We start from the raw sequence: 18160 nt of genomic DNA, 5'->3' as shown, positions 1-18160 counted from the left end.
AATTCACCTGTGCACTTTATTTTGGGACCACGTGTTATCATGAACGAAAAGTTTTATTGAGTGATGCAATTGCTTAAAGAAATAAATTTCTTTTCGTTATAAGGCTTAACGAATACCGTTATGCGTAGTAATTTGCACGGGTGAATCACCTAAGCGGGAATTAAATCATTCGATGGTTTGCATTCAATCAGTCTACACGTTTAATTCAATTGCTGTTAAGGTCTGTTTGACTTTTATTTTGTTTTTGTTTAAAAAAAAAAAAAAAACACACTTGTTGTTCTATAGGTACTGTCTTTTACATAAATTTTAGCATTGGTCACGTACAGCAGCCATGTGCATCTTGGATGTTTTTATCATATATAATTAAAATTTAATACACCTCAAAGAGGTTGTGATTTTTTTTGTGATTTTACTTTTTTATAATTCTTTCATGGTTTCACTAAAACGTTGAAGTAGGAATTGTCTTGAACCAATGATATGTATATACTTATTAATCGAATGGACCTTTTATGAATTGATTGAATATCGGACATAGATCCAATTAAGCCAACAAATTCAACAAAGATATACAATTTAATACAGGTCTAATACCACAAATTCATAAACGTCACATCCGGTTTCATAAGAAAAAGGGTCGAACACAATATATTCCCTTGAATTGTTGGAAATAATTCCTACATTTCATTTCAGTAAAACATATCTCGGTCATAAACATGTATCTTGGTGTTACAAAGCACCAATTTTTTATTAGGTATTTCTACAGAATTTTTTTGGGAACATCAAGATAAGAACTTGATTACTAAAGCTTGTACACATGTAAAATGGAGGTGAAAATTTGATTGGTTGACCTCCAGTGATGGTTATTTTCTTGTATGCAATGCAATGGTATGTAAAAAAATATATAATACTGGACAGGATAAAACTTTTATTATTACTTAAGTATTTCTGTATTTGAAGCCAAGACAAATTCTGCGCACAATTTTTGGAAAAATCTTACAGTATAGCAAAAAAATAATGATGGTATTACACCTTAAATGTAGGTATCTTTGAAAAGAATACTTTTACTACGTTTCTAATCATTTTAGGCTACATGTTTTGCATACGGAAATAAATGATGTTAAAATAACAGAGTTCAAATGGCCTCTGTGTTGCATATATTTTATCTGTTTTGTCCAAGTACAATAAAAAAAAAATGTTTTTGTTTTTGGATTTTTTTTTTCAATTATCTTACTAGAGTGTTGAAGACTTGAGAGCAATTTTCGATATAATTAATATTTCCAAGGAGGTTATAATATCTAATATAAGGTCTAATATAACCTCCTTGGGGAAACACACTAACACAAATTTGATCGGCACTTATCTTTGAAATTGCAAGAGTCGTTGTTGTTATTTACATTTGATATGATTTGATAAAAAAAAAATCGGGAAAAAGTTGAGCATGCGAGCAATGCAATTTTCTATATAATCAATGTTTCCAAGGGCAATACTAATAAAAATACTTGATCAGCACTGAATTGCAATCTTGTTAAAGAAATTGCTGATATAAACCTATCATTTAACTGTCATAAAAAAATATGTCAAGAATTGTACAAAAGATACCCAAAACGATGCAATTGTCCATATGATTAATGTTTCCAAGATATATAACTCTTTTAAAACTAATTGGTCGGCACTGTTTTTCGAACTCCTCCAAGACATTGGTCATATAATTTAAATCTATGATATAAGTTTTATAAAAATCTAACCAGAATTGTAATAATGAGAGGGCAAAAAATGCAATTGTCCGTATAATTGATGTTTCCAAAAGGGCATAACTCTTTTAAAAATAATTCGTCGGCACTGATTTTCGACTTAACTCCTTCAAGACATTGCTCATACAATCCTATCAAAAAAGTTTGATAAAAAATCTGACAAGAAGTGTACAACTTAGAGTTCTAACTATGCAATTTTCCATATAGAAATATTTCAAATAGGCATAACTTCTGTAAAAAAAATATTGGTCGGCACTGATTTTCGGACGATCGACCAAGACGTTACTGATATAAACCTATGATATAAGTTTCATGAATAAAAAATGGCAAAATTTAAACGTTATAAACCTATCATTTAACTGTCATAAAAAAAATCTGGCAAGAATTGTACAAAAGATACCCATAACGATGCAATTTTCCATATGATTAATGTTTCCAAGAGATATAACTCTTTTCAAACTAATTGGTCGGCACTGTATTTCTTCCGTGTTGCGGGGGGGGGGGGGGGGGGGGGGAGATAAAAATGCATATAATTATGTTTAAGTGTTAATTTCTTTTTTTATAACTTGAAGTCATACAAATAATACTTATATTTTAACAACGAATATTGTATCAGTTACTTCTCCTTCTTTCTATTCTGAAGTAACGCAAATTTTACAAAGAAATAGTTTAGCATATTATCTTTACGTTATTTCAGAATTAAGTAATTGTTAAATATTATGAGGAGGTTCAACTCTTGGATAGAATCTCTGTACGTTTATTATAGAATTATTAAAATTATCTGAATTATAAACATTCATACAGTTGTAACATAAAAAAAACTAACCTTCAATGTATATGATATTTATGGTGAAAAGGCAAATGCATATTTTCGCAATTGTCTTATATGACATCGTATTGTCCAATTACTTTTTATCAGTCACTTCCAAAATGACATAAGATCTAGAGCAACAACATATCATAAATATGAACTAGATGTAAACCGCGGCGCATGTATCAATCAACAATGTAACTTTGCATAATACAATCTTTTGTTCTTAAATTTTATCAAAATTATAACTGTTGAAATCTCTATACACATGTTAGTTCTTCTATTAAAAATATGGGTGCTTATACACTAGATTAAATTGACCACTGATACTATAAATAACAAGCCATTCAGACAGAATATACTTTAGTTTATTTACTATACAGAATACTACACTTAGATACTTTATTTGCTCATAACTTATTTGAAAGAAATTAGTGTAATTTAAGACATCAACTATGCATTAGTATATGGGCAATTGTTAAAAATTAAGTAAAATGTAAGTACCGAACATGAGCTATTCCCGAATATGACTGTTTTGCTGAGTATGAATTCGCATTGCTATAAGACATATGTCACGGTATCTGATTATCCAACATTCATGTATCTATTTAGGGTGTTGTATTTGTAATTCTGATTGGATATTGTTAAATGTCTTATTGTTTCTGGTTTAATTCTATTTTTTTTAATTTTCTATTCGTATGTAAAAGTAAAGATAATTTATCACCCAGTTCATTTCTACTTTTACTTCTAACATTTTGCGGCCACCATCATCAAACTGATTATTTTGCCACTTTTTGGATGCGCATGTAAATACTTTAGATAAAAATATGTGAACATTTTTTGTGCTATACATTCTATGTACAGTGAGGTTAAAAACATCCTGGGCGGTGATCTAAATCTTCTCATGTAGGTGAGTCTTGAAACTTTCAAGACTACCTGCACTGGTGGTGGTAAGTGGTAGTGCGTTCCATTCCCTTATTGTTCTTGGATAGAACGATTCTTTCCTCACTTCTGTTCTGCAAGTTGTTAATTGGAAACCGTTGATGTTTAAGTTCGGGATAATCTGTCTGGTGGAATGAGCGTGTCTTCTGTATTTACGTTTACCATCCCGTTCGAAAGTTTGTAAAACGTTGTGAGTCTTGCTGATTTTCTCCTGTCTTCAAGGGATTTCCTTTCTAGTATGGTCATCATGTCACTAACAGATGAGATGTTGTGATATCTGTTAGTGACATATCTTGCTGCTCTTCTTTGTACCATTTCCAGACGACGTTTTTTTGTTCTGCTGGAAAGGGTCCCACACTGTGCATGCATACTCCAAGGTTGGTTTGACTAGGGATTTGTATGCAGTTACCTTAATAGTGGTGTTACTGATATTAAGGTTTCGTTTCAGAAATCTAATTGTCTTGTTTGCTTTATTAAAGATATTTCTTATGTGTTCGTTCCATTTCAAGTCTGAGCTTATGGTACAACCAAGATATTTGGCAGATTTAACAGTCTCCAGTGCGTGTCCATGCAATGTACTCTTTTGTACTCATTTATAAGATTTTAGTTAAAGCAAATATATGTATATGATTTGTTTGTTTTAGTTTGATTTAGAAGAAATGCCGACATAGCTAGATAATACTAGTTATCAAACTTTTGTGGCGTTGATTCAGTCGTGTGACAGATAGTTCGTCTCTCTATTGTGCTGTCCTAGGTTGTTTTACGTGTTCGTTTTCATTCTGTGGTTAGCTTGTCAAAATGTTCAATTATATAGTTTATTTATGTATTTCTATGTCGTATGTTCTTGCATTTGTTTGTACTGTATTCCTGTCGTGTAAAGTTGTCATTTTAGTATTATACATGTATATTTAACATTGCCATAAAAAGGTGAGGTTTTGCTTAGACACAAAACCAGGTTCAACCCACCATTTTTTCTTAATAGGTCCTGTACCAAGTCAGGAAAATGGCAGTTTTTATCTTATATCTTTCTGTGTGTTGCATTGTCGTTTGTTTTTTGTTGCACTTCGGCCTTCATTGTTGTTGTTCCATTGTTTTCCTCTTATAGTTGATGTGTTTCCGTCGGTTAAGTTTTTTACCAGGATTTGTTTCTTCTTAATTAATTTTGATTTCCGACAGCGGTCTACTACTGTTGCCTTTATTACTCAACATTCTGAAAATGTTTGCGCAGTCAGATTTTCTGTTATTATAATGGTTGCAGTTTACCTGTATGTTCAATTATTAGCATTATCAACAAACTTCGTTGGCTGGAAGGGTCATTAGACACATTTTTTTAAACAAGATACTCCAATGATGATGATGGCAAAGATTGATTGAATTTGGCCTAGAAGTTTCAACAGGAGAGAATTTCTGTAAAAGTAACAACAACTGACAACAGACACCAAATGATGAGACTAAGCTCACTTGGTGCTTTTGGCAAGGCGAGTTGAAAATACTTTTTATTTGTGGGGTGGTTTTTTTTGGTGGTTTTCTTTGATAGCTTTAAATTTGTTTTCATTTAACCATGGGCTAACGCTCAGGGTAAAATAATCGAATATAAATGCCAAACACATTGATAGAACTGACTAAGCCAATTCTAGCCGTAGAATGGATCAAGTCAGTTCTAATCGTATGTTCTAGTCGTAGATAAATAAAGGCAACACAAGTTTACCGCGGGGTCCGCTCGACAGTCCGACAGTTCTATAGTCCGATGGTTCAATGGTCCGACGGTTTAATAGTCCGACAGTTCTATAGTCCGACGGTCTGATAGTCCGATTTATACAACCAGATAAGCACAGATACAAGACGTTCTACTGACCTGGCTTTCGAGAAGCGACAAACCTTACTTTTCCAAAACTGAACCCCTGTTATTGTTTTAAACGTATTTCACAGATAATCCCCTCCTCTCCCCCTTTATATAGTAATGGAACAAGAAATTTGAACCAATATTGAAACGCAGTGTGCCTTGGAGTGGTTCAGTTTTGACAATTTGTTGTATTTTTGTAAACATATTGTAAAATCAAAAGTGCAATTTTTGATAAAAATCATTTAGTTTCATGATCACTATTGAATTTTGGCTGCATGTCAATCTGCGATCTTTTTCATAGATAAATAATTCTAAATTTGATCATAGAGTTTAAACTTTTGTATGAAAATATAAGTATTTGAAAAATTAACATGATTAATGCATTGCCAAAAACAAACTAAGAAAAAATACAAACGGGTTATCCTTTGTTATACAATATTCGTATACCAATTAAAGGGAAACTTCGCAAAAAAATCAAAAATTGATATTATGTCCATTCTGTATAAAAATGCTCAAATTTATAGATATTAATATTTTATTCCGCTAAATAAGAGATCACCATCGATTTTAAATTTTGAGTATCAGTTCTCTACTCTCCGCCATCTTGTCACCTTCTCCGAGAGGTATAATAGTTGTGGTTCTTACGATCTAAAAACCACGATATGGACCACGCTCTGATTGGCTAATTTATTTTTTATTTTTGTTATCTATCATACGATTGGTTCTCTATGTATCTCGGATTTATTGTACGAAAAAGAGAGTTTCCGAAGTTTACTTTCTGTTTCGATTTCACGTTATATTTATACTGCTGTTAAACAGGTCGAGAACTCTAGATTTTCTGACGTCAGAATATATTTGCATAGTAATTTCCAAAACACAAGGCCAATATGGCCTTGCAAAACTGACCAATCGACTCAATGAACTACAATGCATTGTGGGCTACTACGAGTAAACTACTACTTAAAACACGTGGAATTAGTGGGAAAACAGTCAATTAATACATTGTCTGGGACTCTCATTACCAAAGTTTTTATTCTGCAAATATATTTAATGTAAAATATATAACGTAATCTTCAATTTGCATGCTCAGATTTAAAAAATATTGTTTATTGGCTTCACGATTCGACTTTCTTTTTCGCCTTGCAAAAGTAGTTGAACCGGTTTTGTGCATTGTTATAAATTGAACCTGCATTCATTTCACGACATGACACAGTGAAATATCCAATGAAGTGACCACTGTCCAGTAAGAAAATCATTTGAGCTCTTTTAAACCTGGATAATGTCATTGCAAAATCATTTCTGCCTAGAAAAACACGAAACTTTCATTGAAACACTTCTTTCTGTACTGAATGTGTATTTTTTTTATCAGGACCCGAACTAATAGTAAGAACATCATAATATTCAGTATGCTAAAAAGAAGTGTTATGAAGGAGGCAGGGGCGGGTCCAGCCATTTTAAAAAGGGGGGGTCCTAACCCTGGGCAAAAGGGGAGGGGTTCCAACTACATGTCCCCATCCAAATGCACTGATCGTCCAAAAAAGGGGGTCCATCAGCCGGAACCCCCGCCCCTGGATCCGCCACTGAGCGGGTACGGTATATAGCTCAATACATTTTTTATAGTTTAAATTCATCCATCGATAATATCCGTTTGTTGCTAATTTTATCACAAAATATACCTCAGAGGTTTTTTTATCGTTCGGCTGCTGTCCTGTTGACATATGTAAAATATCTCCAATATTAAAAGTCTCTGGATCATAGTGGGTGCCATATTACCTATCATTTTTTTTTCTAAAACGTGCTTTGTATATAGAAATAAGAAGATGCGGTATTAGTGCCAAATGAGACATTTTTCCAAAAAAGACATAATCTAGTAAAGTAAGCAGTCATAGGTTTAATGCCGAATAGTACGCTATAAATAACCAAAAATTTACTTGTGAAAACAATCCAAACAAAAAAAAAACAGCAAAAAAATCCCCAAAAAAACCGGCCAATATAATATATAAAGGGAGAAGAAATCTATCTAATAAATAAAAATGTATATAGGTTTGTATATATAGGAGCCTGTATTTCAGTGGTTTTCGTTTGTTTATGTATTACCTATTTGTTTTTCTTTCATTTTTTTATATAGTTAAGGCCGTTAGTTATCTCGTTTGAATTGTTTTACATTGTCATATCGGGGCCTTTTATAGCTGACTATGCGGTATGGGCTTTGCTCATTGTTGAAGGCCGTACGATGACCTATAAATGTTAATTTCTGTGTCATTTTGGTCTCTTGTGTCCCATTGTCAATCATACCACAACTTTTTTTTTATATTAGATCCAATGCTGTAATTTTCACAAAACATATCAAATTTTCCACCTCGTCGCACATACATATGGATAACATCATTACAGCTTATTTCCTAATGCATGTAGAGCAAAATTTGGTTAGCTTGCTTGCTTTGTATATTGTACAAACATATAAGGATAACAACCAATTAAATTCAAATATAAAATATACGAGTTAAACTATGCCTATATATATTGTTTAAAGATGTCAATCTTATTTTCAAAGCTTGTATAAACAACTATACACACAAAGCAAGCAAGCCAACCAAAGTTTTACTTTGCAAGCATTAGGAAATCAGCTGTAAAGATTGTATTCAGTTTGGCTAATGTCCGAGCCCGTTAAAAAACGAAAACAAAATGAAACTATAGTTGCTGACTTAACTACCTTACAAAAAAGGGAACAGTTTGGAAGTCTCGTATACTGAAATGTGACAAAAATAAATACTTGTAGATTTTGTTAACACTGCCATGTATGTTAATATTTCTTCGCCTTTTTTACGAACACAAAATTCAAGGATCACACATTTGCCTTTAATTGTCTATACGGGAATTGCTGCACTCGTGAATATTAGCACCGGCTGTTATCGACGGCTTACTTAACACTAGTAAGTTTGTCTCATGGGTAATTGTGTTTTTCGCTGTTGTTTCGTTGCTGTCTGGTGGACGAATACATGAAATCTCCGTGCCATCATCAAACATATTAATGGCTATATATCGGGTAATTCAAACCCTTTTTCTTTGCAAAGAAACAACTCTTTGTTAATCTGAGCATGGAAGGAATACTTTGTATCACGAACTATAAATGAGGATACACAAAATGAAAAACTAAGCGAAATTGTGAATCCCGCATTGCACGAAAAAATGTGTTGTATTTCAGTAAATAACACATGTTCTCGGTTGATTGTAAACACGTAGTAGTCCATCATGCATTGTTACTCATTTATTGGATTGGTCAAAAACCTAGGTAAAAATAAATTGCGTCACATGTAAATAAACAGGTACATGTGAGAGAACATAAGTATGCTGATTTATGCATTTCCATATAAGGTAGTGGTCCTGACCTGTTAAAGGATGGGTAAAAAGTCCTAACGATGCTAAAAAAGGGTAAACACTAAAATAAAAAGTTAACGACAAAATAACAAACATACTTTTGTTTTAAACATTTTCAAGATTTTGGCCAAAATATCAGCTAGGCTTTGGTTTAACCTGGGATTTATATAAAGGCTATAACAAATGAGTAGTGTGAGCATGTTGATAGTTAGAGTTTCCTCCTCATATTCATGATTATATGTTTACACAGTTGATCCCCTATCATTATCATTGTTTTATGGGGGGTACACTTGATTATTGGACGATCATGTGGCACGCTTAAAATAAATCTGCCAATCCTGCGTCATGCTTAGACCCTAATGAGACCCACTTTATATTCATAACCATATGATTAAACAGTTAGGCTGTGTTGATCGTCTGATTATTGTATTGTTATGCGTTTACTTTTCTACATTGGTTAGAGGTATAGGGGGAGGGTTGAGATCTCACAAACATGTTTAACCCCGCCGCATTTTTGCGCCTGTCCCAAGTCAGGAGCCTCTGGCCTTTGTTAGTCTTGTATTATTTTAATTTTAGTTTCTTGTGTACAATTTGGAAATTAGTATGGCGTTCATTATCACTAGACTAGTATATATTTGTTTAGGGGCCAGGTGAAGGACGCCTCTGGGTGCGGGAAATTCTCGCTACATTGAAGACCTGTTGGTGACCCTCTGCTGTTGTTTTTTATTTTGTCGGGTTGTTGTCTCTTTGACACATTCCTCATTTCCATTCTCAATTTTATTATTGCCCTTAGTATTCATTACCATATGATTAAACAGTTAGGCTGTGATGATTGTCTAAATATTGCCGTGATGATTGTCTGATTATTGCCCTTGTTTATTATGATCATATATATGACTAAACAGTTACTTAGGCCATGATGATTGTCTGATTATTGCGCTTTTTCATCATGATCATATATATGACTAAACAGTTAGGCCTTGATGATTGTCTGATTAATGCCCTTGTTTATCATGATCATATATATGACTAAACAGTTAGGCCGTGATGATTGTCTGATTATTGCCCTTGTTTATCATGATCATATATATGATTAAACAGTTAGGATATGATGATTGTTTGATTATTGCCTTTAATATTCATTACCATATGATTAAACAGTTAGGCTGTGATGATCATCTGAATATTGCCCTTGATTGATAATCATGATCGTATGATTAAACAGTTAGGCCATGATGATCGTCTGATTATTGCCCTTCATAATCATGATCATATGATTAAACAGTTCGGCAAGTACATGTATGAATGTTTGATTATTGCCCATAATATTCATGATTATCTGATTACACAGTTTGACCGTGATGATCATTTGATTATTTTCCTTACTATTCATGATTATCTAATGTAAGGTTTGTTGCCCTTGCTATTCACTAAGAACCATAGAAAATACATATATACCGTAGACTATACTTAAACACCATAGACAACAAAATAAGCTTATATCCAAGAATTGTAGACAATATGTAAAGCCTATTTCTAACAACAATAAACTAAACATATCGACTTCAACTAAAAACCATAGACAAAACATATCATTCATATATCCTTTTATTATCTAAGATCAATAGATACTAGTAATACATATAAACTTAACTTAAAATCCATCTAGACAAAACATATAGTGCATATACATGTATCCTGTATCTAAGAACCATAGACAATACATATAAACCTAACCTAAGAACCATAGTCTATACACATAGACTTTACCTAAGAACCATAGAAAATACATATAGACTGAACTTGAGAACCACAGACAATACATATAGACTGAATCTAAGAACCATAGACAATACACATAAATTAAACCTAAGAACCGCAGACGATACATATAGACTGAACCTAAGAACCACAGACAATACATATAGACTTAACCTAAGAACCATAGAAAATACACATAAATTAAACCTATGAACCATAGACTATACATATAGACTCTACCAAAGAAACACAGACAATACATATAGACTAAACCTAAGAACCACAGACAATACATATAGACTAAACCTAAGAACCATAGACAATACTCTTAGACTAAACCTAAGAACCATGGACAAAACACATAAATTAAACCTAAGAACCATAGACTATACATATAGACTCTTCCTTAGAACCACAGACAATACATATAGACTGAACATAAGAACCACAGACAATACATATAGACTCTTCCTAAGAACCACAGACAATACATATGGACTGAACATCAGAACCACAGACAATACATATAGACTAAACCTAAGAACCATAGACAATACATGTAGCCTATACATAAGAACCACAGACAATACATATAGACTAAACCTAAGAACCATAGACTATACATGTAGACTCTTTCTCAGAACCACAGACAATACATATAGACTGAACATAAGAACCACAGACAATACTCTTAGACTAAACCTAAGAACCATAGACAATACATGTAGCCTATACATAAGAACCACAGACAATACATATAGACTAAACCTAAGAACCATAGACAATACATATAGACTCTTCCTAAGAACCACAGACAATACATATGGACTGAACATCAGAACCACAGACAATACATATAGACTAAACCTAAGAACCATAGACAATACATGTAGCCTATACATAAGAACCACAGACAATACATATAGACTAAACCTAAGAACCATAGACTATACATGTAGACTCTTTCTCAGAACCACAGACAATACATATAGACTGAACATAAGAACCACAGACAATACTCTTAGACTAAACCTAAGAACCATAGACAATACATGTAGCCTATACATAAGAACCACAGACAATACATATAGACTAAACCTAAGAACCATAGACAATACATATAGACTCTTCGTAAGAACCATAGACAATACATATAGACTAAACCTAAGAACCACAAACAGTACATATAGACAAAACCTAAGAACCATAGACAATACTCTTAGACTTAACCTAAAAACCATAGACAATACATATGGACTGAACCTAAGAACCACAAACAATACATATACACTCTTCATAAGAACCACAGACAATACATATAGACTAAACCTAAGAACCAATGACAATACATATAGACAAAACCTAAGAACCATAGACAATACTCTTAGACTAAACCTAAGAACCCTAGACAATACACATAAATTAAACCTATGAACCATAGACTATACATATAGACTCTACCTAAGAACCACAGACAATACATATAGACTTAACCTAAGAACCACAGACAATACATATAGACTGAACCTAAGAACCATAGACAATACTCTTAGACTAAACCTAAGAACCATAGACAATACTCTTAGACTAAACCTAAGAACCATGGACAATACACATAAATTAAAGCTAAGAACCATAGACTATACATAAAGACTCTACCTAAGAACCACAGACAATACATATAGACTCTACCTAAGAACCACAGACAATACATATAGACTGAACCTAAGAACCATAGACAATACTCTTAGACTAAACCTAAGAACCATAGACAATACTCTTAGACTAAACCTAAGAACCATGGACAATACACATAAATTAAAGCTAAGAACCATAGACTATACATAAAGACTCTACCTAAGAACCACAGACAATACATATAGACTGAACCTAAGAACCACAGACAATACATATAGACTAAACCTAAGAACCACAGACAATACATATAGACTAAACCTAAGAACCACAGACAATACATATAGACTAAACCTAAGAACCACAGACAATACATATAGACTAAACCTAAGAACCACAGACAATACATATAGACTGAACCTAAGAACCACAGACAATACATATAGACTAAACCTAAGAACCACAGACAATACATATATACTAAACCTAAGAACCACAGACAATACATATAGACTTAACCTAAGAATCATAGACAATACACATAAATTAAACCTAAGAACCATAGACTATGCATATAGACTCTTCCTTAGAACCATAGACAATACATACAGACTGAACTTAAGAATCATAGACTATCCATATAGACTCTACCTAAGAACCATAGACAATACAAGTAAATCACATATTTAAACTTTTTAAGTAATTATGTATGAAAACTTTTGTTGAACCACAAAGTTTAATATCCATGTAAATATAATGTTTCCATTACCGATAATATTTGTTACATTGATTTCAATTACTTTTCTGTCTTCAGATTTCAAAGAGACTTGGTTCATTAATTCTCAGCTAACAAATTCACATTTTAAAGGATTTGGCCACACTCTGTAAGGTCACATCAGATGTATTAGATACTGGTATGTATATAGACAAAATCAATATTGTTTAATGTTTGGACGTGGTAAATGTTCCTTGCTTTAAATTATACCCCATCATTTAAGGTTAAAATTTTCCTTTTTCTCTTCAAACCCAAATGTTTTTGGACAAGAAACATAGGTAAAGAAATTAAAAGATGTGGAGTGATTGCCACTACAGACAATACATATACACTGAACCTAAGAACCACAGACAATACATATAGACTAAACCTAAGAACAAAAGACAATACATATAGACTAAACCTAAGAACCATAGACAATACTCTTAGTCTAAACCTAAGAACCATATACAATACACATAAATTAAACCTTTGAACCATAGACTATACATATAGACTCTACCTAAGAACCACAGACAATACATATAGACTGAACCTAAGAACCACAGACAATACATATAGACTAAACCTAAGAACCACAGACAATACATATAGACTAAACCTAAGAACCACATACAATACATATAGACTTCACCTAAGAACCACAGACAATACATATAGACTAAACCTAAGAACCACAGACAATACATATATACTAAACCTAAGAACCACAGACAATACATATAGACTTAACCTAAGAATCATAGACAATACACATAAATTAAACCTAAGAACCATAGACTATACATATAGACTCTTCCTTAGAACCATAGACAATACATACAGACTGAACCTAAGAATCATAGACTATCCATATAGACTCTACCTAAGAACCATAGACAATACAAGTAAATCACAAATTTAAACTTTTTAAGAAATTATGTATGAAAACTTTTGTTGAACCACAAAGTTTAATATCCATGTAAATATAATGTTTCCATTACCGATAATATTTGTTACATTGATTTCAATTACTTTTCTGTCTTCAGATTTCAAAGAGACTTGGTTCATTAATTCTCAGCTAACAAATTCACATTTTAAAGGATTTGGCCACACTCTGTAAGGTCACATCAGATGTATTAGATACTGGTATGTATAAAGACAAAATCAATATTGTTTAATGTTTGGACTTGGTAAGTGTTCCATGCTTTAAATTATACCCCCATCATTTAAGGTTAAAATTTTCCTTTTTCTCTTCAAACCCAAATGTTTTTGGACAAGAAACATAGGTAAAGAAATTAAAAGATGTGGAGTGATTGCCACTACAGACAATACATATACACTGAACATAAGAACCACAGACAATACATATAGACTAAACCTAAGAACAAAAGACAATACATATAGACTAAACCTAAGAACAATAGACAATACTCTTAGTCTAAACCTAAGAACCATAGACAATACACATAAATTAAACCTTTGAACCATAGACTATACATATAGACTCTACCTAAGAACCACAGACAATACATATAGACTGAACCTAAGAACCACAGACAATACATATAGACTTAACCTAAGAACCACAGACAATACAAATAGACTAAACCTAAGAACCATAGACAATACATATATACTAAACCTAAGAACCATGGACAATACATATAGACTGAACCTTAGAACCACAGACAATACATATATACTTAACCTAAGAACCATAGACAATACATATAGACTAAATCTAAGAACCATGGACAATACACATAAATTAAAACTAAGAACCTTAGACTATACATATAGATTCTACCTAAGAACCACAGACAATACATATAGACTGAACATAAGAACCACAGACAATACATATAGACTTAACCTAAGAATCATAGACAATACACATAAATTAAACCTAAGAACCATAGACTATACATATAGACTCTTCCTAAGAACCACAGACAATACATATGGACTGAACCTTAGAACCACAGACAATACATATAGACTAAACCTAAAAACCATAGACAATACATGTAGCCTATATATAAGAACCACAGACAATACATATATACTATATCTACGAACCATAGACAATACATACAGACTGAACCTAAGAATCATATACTATCCATATAGACTCTACCTAAGAACCATAGACAATACATGTAGCCTATACATAAGAACCACAGACAATACATATATACTATATCTAAGAACCAAAAACAATACATAGACTTTTCCTTAGAACCATAGACAATACATACAGAATCTTCCTAAGAACTATAGACATTATATATATCCTTTATCTTAGAACTATAGACAATACATATAGACTACATAATAACCAAAGACAATACACATAGACTGAACCTAAGAACCATAGACAATACACAAAGACTGAACTTAAGAATCATAGACAATTCATGTAGACTTTTCTAAGAACCATAGACAATTCATATAGCCTTTATATCTAAGAACCATAGACAATACATATAGCCTTTATATCTAAGAACCATAGACAATACATGTAGCCTATATCTAAGAATCATAGACAAAACATATATCCTATATCTAAGAACCTTATAAGGCTCGTGTGAAAACTTTTGTAAAACCACAAAATCTAATATCCATGTCAATACAATTTTTACCGTTTCCTATAATATTTGTTATATTGAATTCAATTATTTTTCTGTCTTTAGATTTCCAGATGACTTGTTGCATTCATTCTCAGTTAACAAATTCACCATGTTCACAGTGTCAAGGATTTGGACACACTCTGTAAGGTCACACCAGATAATTTAGATGCCGGTATGTATATAGACAATATCAATGCATGTGTTCCATGTGTTAATTTAGACTACCATAAGTTAAAATTAAAATTTTCCTTTTTCTCTATAAACCCATAGGTTGTTGGACCAGAAACAAAGATATCAATATAAAAAGATTTGGTATTATTGCCACCAGAGACTAAGTGACATTGAAGGTAAGGAACTTAAGGTCACTGTTCAGCCTTCAACAATGAACAAAACCTTAAATAACAAATGAAAATATTAAGCTGATAAATTGATAAAATCATCAGATCAATACAAACATGATAATTAAATCACAAAAACAAATGGAGCCAATTTATCAGCAAAATAGATTTTTCTGATCATGTTTGTTGTGACCAATGAAATATGATTCAAATATCTTGCTTGAAAATTAAATCTGCAAGGCCCTGCTATTTATGTTTCCTAGGCTTATAATAGTGGTTGCAATCCTGACCATTTGTCCACTTTAACATCAACCTCTATTATACATAACTGAAGTTTCTTAGGCATAGTTCTGTATTCCAAGATCAACAAAAAAGTGTAATGTTTTAATACTTACACATGTAATCATCAATTTGAAACACTTTCAGCTTTTAACAATGGTCATAAAAGACATTTCTTAACCTACTCTTTAATATATTTCCAACATGAGAAAATATATCCATTATAAAATATGTGGCAAGGAAACCTATAGTGATTAATGTCATTCTATACAAGAATGTAATGTTGATCTTATTGAGAATCTAATGGAACTTTTCCATAGGGTCATCTCCTATTGGTCAAGGTATTTATACATTTATCTGTTCTATTACTAATTGAAAAAATACAATAGTTATTAGCCTCTTTATACTATCACTGGGACCTTTAGATCTATTCAAAGAGAAATCTATCACTCAATGATTAATATACATGAATAAAAAAACGGTCTGCTAAATGGATGAAAAGATATGTATCAACTCACAAAACCTCTTGCTTGTCAATAATTTAAATTCTACAAGATCATGCATGAACAAAAGAATCACATTTTGGCCAGAATCTATGTGACAGAATGTGGTCAACTGCTATACAGTAGTAATGAGTTGTAGAGAATTTGCTCTTTTAAGAACTGACTCATGACTCATGCACCAAATTCCTATTCTATACTTTCTTTTCAAAATGTAATTTGGTTCGTCTGACATCTTTGAAAGTTGATAGTTTAAGTACTACAAGAATTAATGAGAGCTTACGAATTCTAACATAATGATTTTATATTTCAGGTTGGTTCACATCTACTATGCAAAAGTTCACCTAAGACCTCAAGGAGTTAACACACAGATGATTTGAGCAGAATAACTGAACAATACAAAAAAAAGTTTTAACATTCTGTAATACATGAACATTTAAATTTTTCCTAGGCACTGTACATAAATATATATATAAAAAATATATACTTTTGATACCTTTAATTATAGGAACTATTTACAAGGTGTTTATTATATAATGATGATATGGAAAAACTACCTATTATGAAAATGTAATGCATATTTTTAGAATGTTTAGATAATCCATGAAAATTTTCTTGAAGCTCTCATTTTAGATTTCATTGGATTAAACAGATGGTAGATAGAAATTCTGCTTAAATAACATTAAAAAATACATAAACTAATAGTATACATGTATATTATTTTTAGAATATGATACAAACATCTTTAACGAAGCATAATTGAGGATAACAATAAAATCAATACCAGAGATAGTTTGTAAATGTTTATGCTTATATTTCAATAACGAATGAAAATCATTATCATTAATTTCAATAATTTGCTTAGAAATGCTTACTGATTACTAGAACAAGGTGTGAGCCCATATTATCCATAATATTTTGTAAATTATCTGAATATATGTCACATTAGCAAAAGGACTATTTTAGGTTTTGATTATATAAGCTTAATACTTAATGAGGCCATCACTTGTCATATTAAAAACATAATTTGAGGTAAAGGCATATTTACAAACACAAATTAGTTTTAGATAATATAGGTAATAGCAGAAACAAAGGTATTAAACACATTTTTGTTACAATTCTAATCTTTATAGAGTATACACATACATGTATTTATAAACAACTAATAAAATTATATAAACCTAAAATATTTGTTAGCTGTGGTTATTATATACATTCTATATATATTGTCTTTGGTTCTTCAATAGAGTTTGTATGCATTGTCTGTAGTTGTTTGATACAGACTATGTAAATTGTCTGTATATGAATAAAGATATATGGTATGTTTACCCATGAAACAACTATCCAACAAAGTTTAAATGAGTGGATGGTAGCAATTATTGACAACCATACAGAATTCAACAATGAGAAAAAAAACCCATACCATATACTCGGCTTTTAAAGGCATTAACATGCAAAAATGAAACAATTCAATAGAGAAAACTTATGTCTAACTTTAAAGCAAAACAGATAACAAATATGACAGTCATGAAGCA

The 18160-nt window shown here is 31.8% G+C and overlaps 1 long non-coding RNA gene across 1 annotated transcript; it reads left to right on the top strand.

Annotated features, from left to right (window-relative positions):
• The first annotated feature begins 8736 nt into the window (after positions 1 to 8736).
• LOC139481986 (uncharacterized) lies at positions 8737 to 17812 on the top strand. Its single transcript, XR_011654743.1, has 5 exons — positions 8737 to 8779; positions 12936 to 13035; positions 13925 to 14024; positions 15572 to 15680; positions 16939 to 17812. It is a non-coding gene; the product is annotated as an uncharacterized lncRNA (long non-coding RNA).
• Positions 17813 to 18160: the final 348 nt, after the last annotated feature.

This window comes from Mytilus edulis, chromosome 1 (genome assembly GCF_963676685.1).
Source record: "Mytilus edulis chromosome 1, xbMytEdul2.2, whole genome shotgun sequence".
NCBI classification, from domain to species: Eukaryota; Metazoa; Mollusca; class Bivalvia; order Mytilida; family Mytilidae; genus Mytilus; species Mytilus edulis.
The sequence above is the reverse complement of the archived record's forward strand: the minus strand, read 5'-3'. Positions and strand labels throughout refer to the sequence as shown.